Raw genomic sequence first — 13,827 nt, forward strand, 5'->3', positions numbered from 1 at the left:
GAGCTGCTCTTCAGGGGGGAGGGTCGTGTTGCCTGCAAAGGTCTTCTGCTTGGGGTTACCGGTGGTTGCCTCCAGCCACCCGGGAGACGCTGGTCCTGGTGAAAAGGAGCCTAGTATTAAAAGTAAATAAGCAACAATGCTGGAGGCCCACGGTGATCAGAAGGATGCTGGTATTTTGCAGAGATGAAATAGCGCAAGAGAGAAAGCAAATGAAAAAAAGAAAAGAGAATGAATGTGTGCACTTGTGAAAGGGAATGGAAAAAAGGCATAGAAGAGAGTGCCCCCTGCTGGTGGAAGGAAGAAAAAAGCAAAAGCCTACAGCACCTGGCATTCCCAGGCGGTCTCTGTTAAATGGTTAATTATGGAAATTCATTTGGAATGTTAATTGATAATCATTTTTCTGAGTTCTATGCCTCAGCCATCGTGTCTAGTTGACATGCGCTATTTGTGTGTGTATTTTTGGTTCACTACCATATGTAGAACAGGTGTCCATACGACTGGCTATAAAAGCCCATGGTACAGAAAGGGGGGGCTCTCTTGCTCTGCCCACCCCACAAGACACAGAATCTTCATGCTGAGAAGCAGATGACATGTAGGCCTGGACACATGCTGGACAAAGACATGATTTACCAGCCAGGATCCAAGGAAAGATGGGTGAATCTCAACAATTAAGCTAATTATGGACAAATGGACAATTACTTTATAACTAATTATTGTATGTACCTGCTGCAATCTGATTCTTTTTAATGGACAATCCAAGAGTAAATAGATACATTTTTTTATAAGAATATCGTGATATTGATACTTTGAGAAGTCCTCAGTAGAAAAAAATAATACAGGAAGAGTATTATTTTACAATGGTGAGCCAGCCAGTCCTGTTTTTTTGTTTTTTAAATTAAATAAGTGAATTTCTTCTGTGAACAAGGGGGGAGTCCTGACGAGCTGAACAGCTGTTGTTCACGTGTCAGTAAATTCACTAGTTTGTCACGAGAAGCAGAAAGGACCTACAGACTGAGGAAAGACAGGAAGCAGAGGTACTAACAAGGAACAGAATCACACAGGAAAAGAATCAGACGAACTGAAGACAAGAGGTGCTGATAAAGAGAAGCCAAGGAATCTTAAGGTAAGCAAAATATGGATATAATTTCTTCTTTTGCTAAACAAAGTAATATTAATTTCAAAGGTAATGTAGGAGATGACATAGAAGTTTTGTGGCTCAGTTTATACAAAGAATGTGAATTGGAGAATTTACAGTTAACTTCTAAATTGGTAAATAGAGACAAACAGAAATTGAGAAATATTCTACATTTGGTAGATTTTTTTCATAGTCTTGTGTTAGAGATTTCTAAGCAGGAAAATAGTGTTGAAGTGTCAGACGGTGATACTGATTCTGACTGTAATGTGGAAAATGAACAAGAAGTAAGACACGTGTCTGTAACTGAAGGTGACCTTGGGTCTGACCAAGAGACGGACAGACAGAAATCTGACATGGGAGGAGACATGACTGACATACGAGAAACCGACATACTAGGTGATGTGGGAGGAGACGTGAGTGATGTAGGAGGAACGGACGTACAAGAGCCACTAAACATATCAGAGAATTCTGGAATTACCCAGGCTCAACTCCAAATTAAAATGAGGAAAAATTTGCTGAAATTATACAAAATCATGCCAAAATATGATGTCAAAATCCATGCCTGTAGAAATTCAGAGACATTTGAGAGCTTCTCTGATAAGTTTGATTTATCCAATGAGGAGAGGAATCAATTATTTAAAATATGGATTCCTGTGACATTGTCCAGACGTGTACATTTAATGCCCTGTGAAAATGACTCTCCTAATGGATGGGAAAATGATTCGGACAGATTAAGATATTTGATTTATTGTGTCACAAAGGATTTTCCCAACATAGAAGATCTGCAGAAACTAAGGATTGGTAGGAAGGAATGTACATATACATTCATGTCCATATTTGAACGGTTGTACAAAGCTCTCATCAAAAATGGAAAAGTACAACATATGATAACAACTTTTGTACAAAAATTCAAATTCCTAAATTCAGTTTCCCAAGTTATGGCATCACAAAAAAAATCATTATTTGAATGTGCGCAGATGCTGGATTTTGTTAGAAAACATGAGAATCGTGAAAAGAAAATAAATCAAGCTAAATTTATAAAACCAGGAAAGGTAAAATCTTACCAAAAGCCAATATCAAACTCTCCTAGACTGAGTCATCCCCATAGTGAACTCTATCAAATACGCAGAAGATTTCATATATGTTATAAGCCATATCAGCCAGTGCAAAGATCCATCTCTCCACAGAATGAGTTAATTCTCAGTCAGAACTGTGATTCTCTAAAAAGGAAAATGGCTGAAACTGATGGACAGAGACAGGTGAGACGACCAACTCACAGTGACGTCATGGAATGTGGACAGAAGAACAGGCAGTTCTCTGAGGTTTTGAAGGATAGAAAAATGTCTTTCCTAAATAGGGCGTTCCTGGAGATATTTGAGAGAGACAGAAGATTTGGTTTAGGGAGTGGCTAAGGAAAAACTGTAATTATAATGTGGTATCAAAATGTAATACAATGTCTCAATATTTATTTATAATCTTATACAGTAAAATTGTAGTTACATAGTTTCTAATAGTTCATATATATATATATATATATATATATATATATATATATATATATATACACTTGTCTAAGTAGAGATTGCGTATAATTGTATTTATATATACGTTTATAAAATATATATATATATATATTAATTAATAAATTAGAACTTCATATATATAAATTTAAATAGCAATATTTTGAATTACATTAGAACCAACCAATATATGTATAAGATATTTAAATAATTCTGTTCCTGTATGAATTTGATATTTAATTTTATTTTCTTATATTTCCTTAGAGTTTTCATTCCAAAGCAGGATTTGATCAAATAACTCTAAAAATTGATTTATTTCTTTATTCACACAGGAAGTGAAAAAATTGCATGATTTTATGTGTATAACATTTTAAAATAATAACAATATATCTAGTTGAACTATAATATATATGTAATACTTATTAATTCTTTTGTGTTGCTAATATTTTCTGTGCATGAAGTGTTCGTGCAAATTAAAGTAGCTTTACAGCATGACGTGTGACAGCTGCGGCCTTTGAACTTTGAGCTAATAGTATAGGATCCCATTCATTCTATTTTCAACTGATGTAACTTAAGACCGGGCAGCCAGTGCAAAAAGAATCTAAGACAAGAGTTTTTTCAAGTGTCTGAAATTCCAGTGACTTACTCTCATATTATATAATATGTACTTGGGGAATATTCAAAGAAATATAAAGATATTCAAATGATATGGCAATGCGCATTAATAAATTGGGATACAACAATTTTGGGTTAAATATATATATATATATATCTAAAACTTCATATGTGGAATGTTTGAGTTGAACAGATCTGTGAATGTCAGAGTGAAGGTGACAGATGAGTAAATCAGCAGCTGCTAAGTGTGATTGATGTGACAGAGGCCTCGTATGTTTGTATGTTTGAAAAAAAAAAATGTTTCTTTATGTGAAGGTACAAAAATATATTTAATTCTGAGGAAATTATAATACATAATTAGGTATTATCTACATATATATATTTTTATATTTCTTTAATAATTATTATTTCTTGATTTAACTAATAGTGGATAAGGGCAACCACACATCAAAATGGTTTACAAAGCAAATTTATATTTAGAATAATTTTCCACATGATAATATTCTTGAATAACTATAATATTATTTTTAATGGTTACCTAAATAGGTACACACCTCTCTTTAGTCAAATCTATGCTACTCATCGATATGAAATTTATGCACAATATTTCTAGAAGAATAATTATTTTTAATTTGGTTCTGATATATACATAAATTTTATAAAATAATATTTTTGGTATTAAGGGGGAAAATGTGTTTTTGATCCTGATTACATAATCACTTTTGATCAATACTTATTTTCCACACATTTTAATAAAGAAGAAATAATAATAAGGTACTATGGTATAATTAAGAAGGGTATTACAAGCAAAGTTGCATAATTTAATATTTTTTGGTGGTACAAGGTTATGACAAATATGAAATCATCCAGATAATGGAGATATAAGGGTATTTTTTATGGAGAATATAATTACTCTGCATTTGTCATTAAAATTTAAAGGCCTTATTTTTATTTTTATTCTTATTTTTACTCTTAATTTTATTTTTCATTTTTAAAATTTTATTCTTACTTTATACTTCTTATTTTTCTATTTTTTCATTTTTTAATTCTCATTTGATTTTATTTCAGTTCAATATCTCAATTGAGAAAACACATTAATATTTAATAAAGTAATGTCTAATACAAGAGTATTGCTTCATTAAATATATATTGCTAAGGAAAAAAATGTTTACATTTTCTGAGTAAACACAACAATTCATTCATTAATTCATTCATTCATTCATTCATTCATACATTCATATATTTATTCATTTTGGTTCAGGAGTATACATTCTTTGATATTATTGGTTTAATAAAGATATAAAAACTTGTTTTTTCAAAATACACTGACACCTATGGGTTGGAAAAGGTAATTACACCTATGACATAAAAATGTTCTATCATATGGAGAACTTGATTGATAATGAATTATTATCTATTATTGTTTATTATTCCAAACATAATTTATTTTAATATTTTGATAATAATTAGATGGATATTACTGATTGCTATGGTACGCTGTGATATTATAGGTTAGGAAAAACTGCCAGATTTGGTATCAGATTAGGGAATGAAGACTTCAATCAAGACATCGCAATTATGAATTCTATCTTAATAAAGACTTTTAATTTTTATAAATCAAAGAGATTCTCAAAAGTTACAAGAAGAAGCAACTGATATCCGGACGTCTCAGAAGGTAACAGGTGTGAATGCTGAGTGTTATAATAGACTGTGTCCATTACATACAATACAATTCACACCACTGATCACCAGGACGGCAGAGGACGATGATCCTATATGTACTGTGTTGTGTTCAAGTTTCATCACGTTCCAGTGGTTTCTTATTAGAGATGAGCGGTGTTCGACTAGAACTGTTCGCCAATCTCAAATTCGAGCTGTTTTGGGCGGTGTTCGAGTTGTTCGACGAACCCGAACGATTTGCAAAAAATTCGGCTGTTCGAGGTTATGTTCGATAACTGTTCGTGCACCAAAAGCGTGTCCTGCATGTCTGGCGCTATTTAGAGCACCAATCATGCAGGGATTGTCTGCCACTCACTGTAATGCCACAGCCATGGTGGTTGTGGCATTAGAGTGATTGCCCAAATCGATGGGAACTGTGCTCACAGTGAAACATGAAAAGCCGGCAATTCAGCAGCAGTACACCGGTACCCGACAATTTAGAACCGAAAGAATAGAGCATCACACATAGATTAGATAGATAGAAACATGTCAGTCACATATATAAGAAGTACAGTGACAGTGCTGATTACTGTACTTGTCATTTAGTGTAAAGGATTTATAAATAAAAATATTAGTGTTTTCATGCACCGTCTCTTTAAAAAAGCCGGCCGGCAATTCAGCAGCGGTACCCGACAATTTAGAATAGAAGGAATAGAGAATCACACATAGATTAGATAGATAGAAACATGTCAGTCACATATATAAGAAGTACAGTGACAGTGTTGATTACTGTACTTGCCATTTAGTGTAAAGGATTTATTAAAAAAAATAATAGTGTTTTCATGCACCGTCTCTTTAAAAAAGCCGGCCGGCAATTCAGCATCTGTACCCGACAATTTAGAATGGAAGCAATAGAGCATCACACATAGATTAGATAGATAGAAACATGTCAGTCACATATATATGAAGTACAGTGACAGTGTTGATTACTGTACTTGTCATTTAGTGTTAAAATAAAGGATTTATTTAAAAAAAAATTGGCGTGGGATCCCCCATAATTTTAGTCTCTAGCGGAGGTTAAGCAGACGGCTGGGGCAGATGTTTGAAGCCTGGGAAGGGGTAGTACCCACGGAGCTTCCCAGGCTACTAATATCAGCCCCCAGCTGAATGCCTAGCCTTTACTAGCTATTAAAATGGGGGACCCCCCAAAAAATTGACGTGGGGTCCCCCCTATTTTAATAGCTAGCAAAGGCTAGGCAGACAGCTGGGGGCTGATATTAATAGCCCAGGAAGGTTGCCATGAATATTGGCCCCCTCCCAGGCTAGAAACACCAGCCATCAGCCGCCCCAGAAATGGCACATCCATAGGATGCGCCAATTCTGGCACTTAGCCTCGCTCTTCCCACTGCCCTGTAGCGGTGGCAGTGGGGTAATAGGGCTGGGGTTGATGTCAGCTTATAATGCCAGCTGACATCAAGCCCAGGTTAGTAATGGAGAGGCGTCTATAAGACACCCCCATTACTAACCCCATAGTCAAAGTTAAAAAAAAACACAAACACCCAGAATAAAGTCCTTTAATTGAAATAAAGACACAATTCTTTATTGTTCTAAATTAAACCATACTTACAATCACGCCCATTCCAGCTGAAGCCAACGATCCCCTGCAATAAAAGAAAAATAATAAAGCAACATAATCCTTACCTTCCCATGGTTCCCACGACAGCTTCAGCTCTGCTACATCGAGATGACAGGCTGGACCGCAGCAGAAAGCTGCCATCCAGCCTGTCATCCTGCAGACACTGAGAAGCGCAGGCTTGCTTGCGCTGCTCAGCGTCTCTCTGTGACGGCATCCAGATGAGCCGAGTTCATGTCCAATGAACTCGGTTCACCTCATGCACGTCACTGACAGCGTGGGAAAATTCTCACGCTGAAGCGGTGAGTGCAGGAGAATTTTCCCACGCTGTCAGTGACGTGCATAAGGTGAGCTCATGTCCAATGAACTCAGCTCACCTCCTGCACGTCACTGACAGCGTGGGAGAATTCTCCTGCACTCAGCGCTTCAGTGTGAGAATTCTCCCACGCTGAAGCGCTGAGTGCTTGAGAATTTTCCCACGCTGTCAGTGACGTGCATGAGGTGAGCCGAGATCATTGGACATTAACTCGGCTCATCTGGATGCCCTCACAGAGAGACACTGTGGAGCGCAAGCAAGCCTGCGCTTCTCAGTGTCTGCGGGATGACAGGCTAGATGGCAGCGTTCTGCTGCGGTCCAGCCTGTCATCTCGATGTAGCAGAGCTGAAGCTGTCATGGGAACCATGGAAAGGTAAGGATGATGTTGCTTTATTATTTTTCTTTTATTTCAGGAGATCGTTGGCTTCAGCTGGAATGGGCGTGATGGTAAGTATGGTTTAATTTAGAACAATAAAGAATTGTGTGTTTATTTCAATTAAAGGACTTTTTTCTGGGTGTTGTGTTTTTTTTAAATACTTTACTAGAAATTCATGGTGGTCATGTCTAATATTGGCGTGACCCCATGAATTTCGGGCTTAGGGCCAGCTGATAATGCCAAGCTGGCCATAACCCCTTTATTACCCAGTGAGCCACCGCATCAGGGCCCTGGATGAGTTGGGTACAGCGCCAGAAGATGGCGCTTCTATGAACGCGCCATTTTCCGGGGTGGCTGCGGACTGCAATTTGCAGCGGGGGTGGCCCAGAAAGCTTGGGCCTCCCTGCGCTGCGGATTCCAGCCCACAGCTGCCTAGTTGTACCTGGCTGGACACAAAAACACTGTCACTGTACTTATTATAAATGTGACTGACATGTTTCTATCTATCTAATCTATGTGTGATGCTCTATCTTTCTGTTCTAAATTGTTGGGTACCGCTGCTGAATTGCCGGCCGGCTTTTTTAAAGAGACAGTGCATGAAAACACTATTATTTTTTTAAATAAATCCTTTACACTAAATGACAAGTACAGTAAGCAACACTGTCACTGTACTTATTATATATGTGACTGACATGTTTCTATCTATCTAATCTATGTGTGAAGCTCTATTCTTTCTGTTCTAAATTGTCGGGTACAGATGCTGAATTGCCGGCTGGCTTTTTTAAAGAGACGGTGCATGAAAACACTAATATTTTTTTTAATAAATCCTTTACACTAAATGACAAGTGCAGTAACCAACACTGTCACTGTACTTCATATATATGTGACTGACATGTTTCTATCTATCTAATCTATGTGTGATGCTCTATTCCTTCTTGTCTAAATTGTCGGGTACCGGAGTATGCCGCTGCTGAATTTGCCGGCCGGCTTTTTTAAAGAGAGTGTCTTCTGAGCAGTTTGTCAGCTTTTGGACACCTTTGCAGGTGTTTTCTATGTGTTTCTATGTGTTTTTGTTTGCCTGCCATTGGTTTTAACGGTGTTCGACGGTGTTCTAAGGTGTTCGACGAACAGTTCGACGAACAGTTCCTCGAACATCCCGGTGTTCGACGAACCGAACCGAACCCGAACACTACAGGGGTGGCTCAACACTATTTCTTATCACCTGCAACGCTTCAATGAAAGCTGGTGAACAGGTAATACCTGGCATATGTGTCCTGTATATAAAGGACTGAGTACTGGTTATGGTGCTATATAAAGCAGGAAAGTGTCAAGTTAACCCTTGCTTTACTGACCAAAGACGTCACATCTGTTCCAAAAGTGACACGAGACCAGTGCGGACACACGGAAGATTCCAAAGACGATCCAACGTAAGTCCAGGTGACACTGCACAGGTATTAAAGCTACATTTCATCCATGGACTTTGTTTTCTTATCAACTGACACACATGATCTTTCTAATAAAGAGTACAGTTTATGGACTGAACAATAATGAGCACAATTATGGACTGTACAATATCTACATGCTGTAATTTATTTCAAAGGAGTTTTCATCTAAAGACTGTGTTATAAAAGAACCAAGAAGAAGACGAGACGACGACCCGATGACAGCAGATGATGACGATTGAACCCGCGATTGCTTCAATTTAGATATAGGGAAGTATAATTATACATATTAAATGAATATTAGTCACGGCTTACCATAACATGAATTCACATCATTATATAACAATAATCCGATATTGATACTATTATTACTATTATTATTATTATGGAAATTTAATGATATTGCCAAGGAAGAAGGAAAGAAAAAATGATTGATGAATGTATCTTCTTTTGAGATTTTTCAGTTAAAGTCCTTTTATTCTCAAAAAGGGGGAAATGTTCAATGGTTAATTATGGAAATTCATTTGGAATGTTAATCGATAATCATTTTTCTGAGTTCTATGCCTCAGCCATCGTGTCTAGTTGACATGCGCTATTTGTGTGTGTATTTTTGGTTCACTACCATATGTAGAACAGGTGTCCATACGACTGGCTATAAAAGCCCATGGTACAGAAAGGGGGGGCTCTCTTGCTCTGCCCACCCCAAAAGACACAGAATCTTCATGCTGAGAAGCAGATGACATGTAGGCCTGGACACATGCTGGACAAAGACATGATTTACCAGCCAAGATCCAAGGAAAGATGGGTGAATCTCAACAATTAAACAATTAAGCTAATTATTGACAAATGGACAATTACTCTATAACTAATTATTGCATGTACCTGCTGCAATCTGATTCTTTTTAATGGACAATCCAAGAATAAATAGATACATTTTTTCATAAGAATATCGTGATATTGATACTTTGAGAAGTCGTCAATAGAAAAAAATAACACAGGAAGAGTATTATTTTACAGTCTCCCATCCAGGTACTAACCAGGCCCGACCCTGCTTAGCTTCCAAGATCAGATGAGATCAGGCGTGTTCAGGGTGGTGTGGCCGTAGGCAGAGACATGCCTCTCACTTGCTGCTTTTCTACTTTGACGTCTGGCTGTCGGCTGCCCTTTCCAGTGCTCAGCAAGACCAGGTCCTTTTGTGCTTTCCCTTCTCTTCAATTTTTTTGCTGGCTTCCTTAAAAGGTCTTGTAGACACAACGCCTTACTCAGAGCTGCTGAGCTCACTGATCGGCTGCAGCGCTGTAGACGGAACGTCAGCTTCCCGGCCAATGCCACAGGCCGGGAGCAGAGGCGAGACTCACCGGTAGACCCGGGTAGGGTGAGTAGAGCGCGGTTAGTTGCTTTCTAATAGCCTGCAGCCGGGGATTAACTTTTAATGAAAGGGAACAATCCCTTTGACTGTCTGCAGCGCGCCACACCTAGGAAGCGCACTCTCACACACAAGCCAGCATGCACACGTGCTCGCACGTGACAACACCCCCTATTTGCCTCTACAACCTCTCCGTCACCATGCGTCAGACTCTCCTGCCTGTTTTATGATTTCAGGGCCCTAACAGGAATCACCCCCCCCCTCCCCAATTCTTTCCGCACCTTCCTTGCCTTCCTTGCACTGAGGTTAGCTCTTTGTCAGCCGTCTGGCTTGGTTACACAAGCTTCTTTGCAGAGAAACATGTTACTTCTGCTGGCCCTCGCTAGGCGGCCAGCATCCAAAACCTTCCCTGGGCACCTGCTGAAAGCCTGGCCCCTTCACGGACCCGAGTGCTTTTAACGCCATCATTTCCACACGGCGAGCTGCGGAGTCAATAAGCACTCCTAGCCGTGGCAAGGAGCTCGGTGTCAGGCCTGCGTGAAGGCGGCGGGGTAGCGTACTTAGCTGCCGACTTGCTCAGAGGCCTTGGGGCTTCCATCATCTAAGTTACTTAAGGTCGGTGTCCGGCAAGGCACCGTTCCATGCTAGACGAGCTGGGCAGTAGGGCAAAACGTCATCAAAATGGTCTACAGCACCCGGTGTTGCCAGGAGGTCTCCCATCCAAGTACAGTCTGAGCCCAGCTCTGCTTTGCTTCCGAGATCAGACGAGATCGGGCGTATCCAAGGTGGTATGGCCAGTAGACGCTGCTCGATCCTTCGCCCGGCCAGCCTTTATTAGGATCGCTTGGTGGCGAGCAATCTGGCCGTAACGAGGCGGGCTCCGAAGGGTCCATGCAAAGTGTTTGCCATCCCTACAGGTGTGTTTTGTTTAGCAGTGATTCACCCGCCGCATCAGGTGTCTTCAAAAATGTCTCGGCGCAGAGTCTCCTGCAGGCTAAACCCTTCATCGCGGTAATGTGACAGAAAGAGCAAGCTGGACCCGTAACTTGGGGGAGGAGCGAGACGTCCAGGGGTGAATGAAGGAAGAGGGTGAGATGGTTGCCAGTGACTTTGAGCTGCTCTTCAGGGGGGAGGGTCGTGTTGCCTGCAAAGGTCTTCTGCTTGGGGTTACCTGTGGTTGCCTCCAGCCACGCGGGAGACGCTGGTCCTGGTGAAAAGGAGCCTAGTATTAAAAGTAAAGAAGCAACAATGCTGGAGGCCCACGGTGATCAGAAGGATGCTGGTAATTTGCAGAGATGAAATAGCGCAAGAGAGAAAGCAAATGAAAAAAAGAAAAGAGAATGAATGTGTGCACTTGTGAAAGGGAATGGAAAAAAGGCATAGAAGAGAGTGCCCCCTGCTGGTGGAAGGAAGGAAAAAGCAAAAGCCTACAGCACCTGGCATTCCCAGGCGGTCTCTGCTAAATGGTTAATTATGGAAATTCATTTGGAATGTTAATCGATAATCATTTTTCTGAGTTCTATGCCTCAGCCATCGTGTCTAGTTGACATGCGCTATTTGTGTGTGTATTTTTGGTTCACTACCATATGTAGAACAGGTGTCCATACGACTGGCTATAAAAGCCCATGGTACAGAAAGGGGGGGCTCTCTTGCTCTGCCCACCCCACAAGACACAGAATCTTCATGCTGAGAAGCAGATGACATGTAGGCCTGGACACATGCTGGACAAAGACATGATTTACCAGCCAGGATCCAAGGAAAGATGGGTGAATCTCAACAATTAAGCTAATTATGGACAAATGGACAACTACTCTATAACTAATTATTGTATGTACCTGCTGCAATCTGATTCTTTTTAATGGACAATCCAAGAATAAATAGATACATTTTTTATAAGAATATCGTGATATTGATACTTTGAGAAGTCCTCAGTAGAAAAAAATAATACAGGAAGAGTATTATTTTACAATGGTGAGCCAGCCAGTCCTGTTTTTTTGTTTTTTAAATTAAGTAAGTGAATTTCTTCCGTGAACAAGGGGGGAGTCCTGACGAGCTGAACAGCTGTTGTTCACGTGTCAGTAAATTCACTAGTTTGTCACGAGAAGCAGAAAGGACCTACAGACTGAGGAAAGACAGGAACCAGAGGTACTTACAAGGAACAGAATCACACAGGAAAAGAATCAGACGAACTGAAGACAGGACGTGCTGATAAAGAGAAGCCAAGGAATCTTAAGGTAAGCAAAATATGGATATAATTTCTTCTTTTGCTAAACAAAGTAATATTAATTTCAAAGGTAATGTAGGAGATGACATAGAAGTTTTGTGGCTCAGTTTATACAAAGAATGTGAATTGGAGAATTTACAGTTAACTTCTAAATTGGTAAATAGAGACAAACAGAAATTGAGAAATATTCTACATTTGGTAGATTTTTTTCATAGTCTTGTGTTAGAGATTTCTAAGCAGGAAAATAGTGTAGAAGTGTCAGACGGTGATACTGATTCTGACTGTAATGTGGAAAATGAACAAGAAGTAAGACACGTGTCTGTAACTGAAGGTGACCTTGGGTCTGACCAAGAGACGGACATACAGAAACCTGACATGGGAGGAGACATGACTGACATACGAGAAACCGACATACTAGGTGATGTGGGAGGAGACGTGAGTGACGTAGGAGGAACGGACGTACAAGAGCCACTAAAAATATCAGAGAATTCTGGAATTACCCAGGCTCAACTCCAAATTAAAATGAGGAAAAATTTGCTGAAATTATACAAAATCATGCCAAAATATGATGTCAAAATCCATGCCTGTAGAAATTCAGAGACATTTGAGAGCTTCTCTGATAAGTTTGATTTATCCAATGAGGAGAGGAATCAATTATTTAAAATATGGATTCCTGTGACATTGTCCAGATGTTTACATTTAATGCCCTGTGAAAATGACTCTCCTAATGGATGGGAAAATGATTCGGACAGATTAAGATATTTGATTTATTGTGTCACAAAGGATTTTCCCAACATAGAAGATCTGCAGAAACTAAGGATTGGTAGGAAGGAATGTACATATACATTCATGTCCATATTTGAACGGTTGTACAAAGCTCTCATCAAAAATGGAAAAGTACAACATATGATAACAACTTTTGTACAAAAATTCAAATTCCTAAATTCAGTTTCCCAAGTTATGGCATCACAAAAAAATTCATTATTTGAATGTGCACAGATGCTGGATTTTGTTAGAAAACATGAGAATCGTGAAAAGAAAATAAATCAAGCTAAATTTATAAAACCAGGAAAGGTAAAATCTTACCTAAAGCCAATATCAAACTCTCCTAGACTGAGTCATCCCCATAGTGAACTCTATCAAATACGCAGCAGATTTCATATATGTTATAAGCCATATCAGCCAGTGCAAAGATCCATCTCTCCACAGAATGAGTTAATTCTCAGTCAGAACTGTGATTCTCTAAAAAGGAAAATGGCTGAAACTGATGGACAGAGACAGGTGAGACGACCAACTCACTGTGACGTCATGGAATGTGGACAGAAGAACAGGCAGTTCTCTGAGGTTTTGAAGGATAGAAAAATGTCTTTCCTAAATAGGGCGTTCCTGGAGATATTTGAGAGAGACAGAAGATTTGGTTTAGGGAGTGGCTAAGGAAAAACTGTAATTATAATGTTGTATCAAAATGTAATACAATGTCTCAATATTTATTTATAATCTTATACAGTAAAATTGTAGTTATATAGTTTCTAATAGTTCAT

The 13,827-nt window shown here is 39.1% G+C and overlaps 1 pseudogene; it reads right to left on the minus strand.

The window, feature by feature from the left end:
* Positions 1-10,745: 10,745 nt before the first annotated feature.
* On the minus strand, positions 10,746-10,865 carry LOC141269422 (5S ribosomal RNA; annotated as a pseudogene).
* Positions 10,866-13,827: the final 2,962 nt, after the last annotated feature.

Source organism: Phyllobates terribilis, unplaced genomic scaffold (assembly GCF_046119375.1).
Source record: "Phyllobates terribilis strain yellow unplaced genomic scaffold, ASM4611937v1 Scaffold_4__5_contigs__length_816908805, whole genome shotgun sequence".
Lineage (NCBI taxonomy): Eukaryota > Metazoa > Chordata > Amphibia > Anura > Dendrobatidae > Phyllobates > Phyllobates terribilis.